This window comes from Geospiza fortis, unplaced genomic scaffold (genome assembly GCF_000277835.1).
Source record: "Geospiza fortis unplaced genomic scaffold, GeoFor_1.0 scaffold55, whole genome shotgun sequence".
Lineage (NCBI taxonomy): Eukaryota > Metazoa > Chordata > Aves > Passeriformes > Thraupidae > Geospiza > Geospiza fortis.
The window spans coordinates 3,700,472-3,705,899 of NW_005054308.1; the positions used below are offsets into that span (position 1 = coordinate 3,700,472).

The 5,428-nt window shown below is 38.6% G+C and overlaps 1 protein-coding gene across 3 annotated transcripts in view; it reads left to right on the plus strand.

Annotated features, from left to right (window-relative positions):
* The first annotated feature begins 1,877 nt into the window (after positions 1 to 1,877).
* The window catches only part of FBXL21P, a 10,355-nt gene continuing 6,804 nt past the window's right edge, over positions 1,878 to 5,428 (plus strand). Inside the window, exons 1-2 of one of the 3 annotated variants that reach the window (XM_005418696.3) lie at positions 1,878 to 1,992; positions 3,407 to 3,547. The gene's annotated coding sequence lies outside the window, so the exon portion shown is untranslated. Of the gene's footprint in view, positions 1,993 to 3,321; positions 3,548 to 5,428 lie in introns of all 3 variants that reach the window. The other 2 variants (XM_031055299.1, XM_031055300.1) reach the window with 2 other exon arrangements.

Sequence of the window (5,428 nt, forward strand, 5' to 3'; positions counted from 1 at the left end):
AATGAAGCCTTTTTTTGAACTTATGTTGTAGCCTGCGTGGTAGTGAACAGCTGCTGAAGGCTTGTTTAACAGAGCTGCTGCTGACCACTTTTCAAATCCCCCACCAAGCCCCCATGCCACGGGAGAGGTTTTAATGTTTTAATTTTAGCAGAAGTTTACAGCTCTGTTGGCAGGATATTTGCAGAAACAGTTAATTAACTTGATTTTTTTCTGAATCCGTTGGCTTTAGTGCATTTAAGGTAGTTTGAGTAGGATAATGTGCAGCTGTCAAAATACTGGATCACAGGTAGAGCTATGTGGGGGCATGCACCAATTTTTGATACTTTGCTTATACAAATGAGGATATTAGTAGATTTGGTGCATCTCAGCAGTTATCAAAGTGTTTCATTTCAGTGACTGTGTTGCTGCTGTTTGTCTTTGATAATCATTTGGATAACTACCTTAGATAACAATTCACTGTTGTTTGCATAACAAGCTTGTATTTGATTGCATCTTTGATAAATGTAATATTTTATTATATACATTTCTGCTTACATAAGCTAATATTTACATTGCTTTGGATGGTTCTTTTGGCCTTAGACATCCAGATGTACACTGGATGTACATCTGATTATGTTTTTATTGCTAACAGTCACTTCCAGTAACTTTTTTTTTTTTAATGTATTATCTGAAATTTTTCTAGATCTTATCTGCAGGGTAAAAGTATGAGCTTCCTTCTCTTCTGAGGGGTCTTGGGACAGGTCTGTTCAAGAGAAGCTCTCTTCCTCAGGGGTACTCTTGGTCATTTGCCTGTTACAGGTCCCATCTCTGTGAAATTCACAAGCCTGCTGAGCCTCGTAGGTAGTCTTTATTGACTGCCTATATTTGATACAATTATTATTACAAAAGGGTTTTGCTGTCCTTTCCTTGATTTTCAGACGTCAGTTTACTGTTAATAATTACTTTTGGCTGTGGCCACATGAGGAGTGTTGGGAAGAACAGTGAAATCCTGAGTTCAGAACAGGTGCAAGGGTACTCATCCCCCGCCTCCATGATGGAGTATGTAAAAGCAATGTAAAGCTTATCACAACAAAGATTTCAGGGTTTTGTTGTGTTTTTATAAAACAAATTTTTTTTGTGATGTTCCTGCGGGTAAAGCTTTGAATGATTACTTGTGATGGAAGACTGAAACATAAACATACTGTAATGTCATATTAAAAGAAAATCATGTGGAGGGAGGCAGGGGACTTTTGATCTGAAGCCCTTGATGCAGTGCCTTGTGATGCACCTTGCCAGGTGGCCCTGGATGTCACCTGGCTGCCAGGAGCTTATAAACAGGGAGGTGGCTGCGGGCTGGCTGCTCTGTTGTTGTCGGGAGCAGCTCCTGCCGTGTGACTGCGGCCAGGCCTGGGTTGTGCACGTTTGTGGTGGGGAGCTGAGCCATGTGGCCTCTGTGTGTTCATCACACAGGCTATTAGACAGCCTTGCCACAGAAGGGAAGAAGGCAGGAAAAAACATTTGGGTGGTTTTTTTCCCCTCTGTTTTTCATGACTCTTAGATTACTTTAGCAGCTACGGTGCTGTTTACCAAGATTCACTAGTAGTGATAATGATAATGCAAATACTGAATAACTTGGTGTTTACATTGTACTGTTGACCAGGAAATGTAAATGCAGTTGCAGCGCTTGTTTCTCATCACTTTTATACTCAATCTGACCTCATGTTTCTTTCAGTGATAATATTTGCATTGTGGGATAAGCTACCTTGTGTTAAGATGACCCCCTCAAGCTCTTTTACAAAAGCAAGAAAATTTATAAATTGATGTCCATGTATTTCCCCATCATTTTTGCATTGGATGTAATATGAATTTTTTTTTTTCAAAACTAACACAGGTTTTTGTGGCATTTTATCTGGACAGGAGGGGAAAGCAGACAGATGCATGTGAGTGCCCCATGGCTGCAGCTGCCTCAGTTCACTCATTTATTGCCTATTGTAACTTGGAAGAATTCTTTAGGTAAGAAAGTTGCTTCAAAATATGTGGTTTATAAAATTAATACACTTCTCTGTTGAGTCTTTAAATTGCACCTCAGTGTTTTGTGCTCTCAGTTGTTATTTAAGCATGCTGTTTATGTGTGGCATTATAAACCTTTTATTTGTTAGACACTGACAGTACTTATGAAAATGAATTCTGTGCGCTGTACAGACTCTGCTCACTTCACAGGAGAGAGAACATGTGATACTTGCAGACTGTGCAATACAAGGCCACCATAAATGACAGATTTCTTCAGGTGCCACCCACAAACAGAGTTACTAATGAGTATCAGCTTTCTCTTTATAGACAAGAATGACTACTCAGCTCTAAATTTTCTGGTGTGTGAGCTGAGCAGCAGCATTACTTGCACAGATTGCAGTACTTGAGTTTGATTTTGTGTGGAAGATGGGGGCTACTTCTCATATATTCATAAATAGTGTATACTACACCTTTGTTAAGCTTGGCATCTATAAAGCTTATATTAACTGGGTAGTTTTTCTAAAGATGACTATATGATCTGGGAAAATCCAAAGTCTTGTCCAGTTTTTAAAGAAAAATAGAGAAGTTCAGCATTGGAAGATTTCTGTAGGTGTTATTACTGGTTGAACACCTGGTAAACATGTTCTGTTTCCACAGTCTGTCATGATTTAGTGAGGTGGATGTTGCTGTTCTTGTAGCTTTCCATTAAAGCATCTTCAGATAATGTAAAATTGGTAACTGGATATGGGGGGTTTGAGTCTATTTTCTCATAGTGCACCAAGATACTCTGTCATACTAAGACACAGGATGTTTTCTTCATTAGTATGTGGGAGGATATTTGTACATGATTGATATATTTTTTTCCAGATACAGTTTAATTAGCCAAAATTGTTTGTTTACTGTCAAGATTATCATGGTGCAGTAAGCATACTTTTGGAGTAAAAGTGGGTAAAGTTTAACGTTACGAGTCTTTAAATGTTAAAGTATCAGAGGTCCTGTCTTTAAGTATAACTTTTGATTCACATTATTTTGGAATAGACTGAAAAAATATAGCCTGTATATAGGCTGCAAAAAAATAAACATTTGTTATCAAGGTTTGTAGTTTTCATTGGGTAATACTCAAGAATTCAGAGGTGTATCTGTGTTGCAACAGAGTGCTTATGTGACTAAAACTGTAGATAATGCAAAAGCTATTTTTTTGCCTACAATTACACCTTCCCCTTAGTTAAGTGGTATTTTTCAGATAATGTTTGATAAAACTAATGTGCTTGTTACATTCTGTTGCTCTGCTTCCACATCTGCCCTCAGAGGAGGGGGTTCTGTTTGTCTCAGTCTCTGTTCCAGAGTTGATGTCAATCTTTTCTGTGGGTTTCCCAGACACTGCAGAACAGTTTTTCTTTGGTTGGTGGCTTCACAGGTCGGTTCATCTTCTGGGACCCATCCCTGCCTTCTGGTTAAGGAATCCATGCACACATACAGGATGACTCAACAGTGGGATGGATGTTCAGATACCAGAAAGGTGTTGGTAACTTGACAGGAACCTCCACATTCTTTGGAGGTAGGGTTGTGTGTGTGTGTGTAGATCTCTCATTTGAATGCTGCCTGGGTTATATCACATGGGACTGTAATTTAGCCAACTTTGGTTGTGTTTTAAAATATATACTGTTCATAAGGATTCAGAATGAAAACAGGATTCTTATTTTTGCAGTAAATATTGGGGCTTCATGTTTGTTAAAAATGTTACAGTGCATAACCTGTGGAACCTTTTTCTGGCTTTGCATCCCACGCTGAGTAATAGGAATTCATTTTGCCAGATATAAAGGACTGTAGTGTAGAATACTTAACATAGAAATTCTGGAGACAGCAGTTTCTAAAGGCTGTAGCAACAAGAACAAGTTCTGGCCAAATTCCAGCAGGCAGAGCATACATAGATGCTGTGTATACCAACAATACCATGATGCATCTTTTCCTACATCTGGAGTGCTGCTTCTGGTCTGTAGCTTGACCTGTGGTTTATGGAAATGCCCTTTCTGGTTGTTCTCAGATGTCAGAGCTTCCTTGTGGGAGCCAAATCATCACCCATGAAGTTCAAGTAAGTTTCAAGTAAGATAGGAGAAATTTCCATTTTTATCAGAGACTGATCTTTAACCAAGGTGTTGCAGATCTGCATGAGAACAGCAATAGCAAGGAGAAGCTTCTCAAACAATAGCATGTGTTCAACTTCATTCTTTTTGTTCTGGACTTTTGTTGTAGTAAACAGCCAAGTCTGTAATTCCTCTCAAGTAGAGAGGAAGAAAAACAAGCAACAGGTGTATTTGACTCAAAAGGTATTTAGCCTTTGCTAAATTTAGCAAGGCTATGATCAATGGTAAGAGAGAGTTTTGTAATGGTTAATTACTACATCCACACTTAATGGTTTGGAAAGCCCATTTGTTATGGGACTTAAAGTAGTCTGAAGTCATAAAACGTGGTTGTGTAGCTGATAACTTGATGATCTAATAGCAAAATGTTTATTCATGCTGAGCCTGCATCTTCGTTACATTAGTAACACTGTTAGTGTAAGCCATATGTCCACTCAGGGAAGAAAAACTATTATTTAATATAATTTAAAGAATGTTGTTGGTTTATCTGTCTGCATATGTTGCTGATTCTAATCACTAATAGAAATTTAAATAGACTGGGTGAATGTGTATAACAACTGCTAAAATAAATTCTTTGGTGATTGAGATAATTTGTCAGGAAGTCAAGCAGTAGTGAAGCTGGTTGTATGAACAGTCCCTAATACATTCCCTAAAAAATGGCTGCATTTTTCTTTCTACTTTCTCAAAGAATGAACGTGCTTTTTTTTTTTTCCATAAAAATGGAGTTTATCAGACACTCATGAGCCAAACAGATCAGGTTTTATAGGTTGGGGAAATGCCAGGTAAATTTTTGATAGGATAGTATGTATTTTGGCAGCTGTTTTTGCAATACATAAATTTGTGGGTGGTTTTTTTTCTTCCTTTCCCCCTTCCCTCCATATTAAAGATACTATGGAAAATTTTCAGTCCAGAAAAAGCAAGCTGTGGGGGTTGCCATGGAAGTTTGTTCAGTAAAAATAGATAATAGGCTCTGTTCTTGAAAAATACATGGTTTGAGAATACTCACTTCACACAGGTTGGGAAGAGATGGGTCTGGATGAACATCTGGTTAGTGGGACATTTGAGAAGGGGCTTCAGCCTCCACTAAAATGAAGTGGCAAAGCCAGTTGTTGAAAATTGACTGAACAACAGAATTCAGTCTAGAATGGACTTGGTTAGGTTGCACTGCTTCAGCCTGTGAAAGCAGAGCTTTTTTCTTATGCTGCTCTTCTGAGCTCTGGCTCGTGAGGCAGATGTCCCTTGCTGAAGCAGATCCATGCAGTTTGCTGATTTCCAAGGTCACTGTCCTTGTCCTGCTG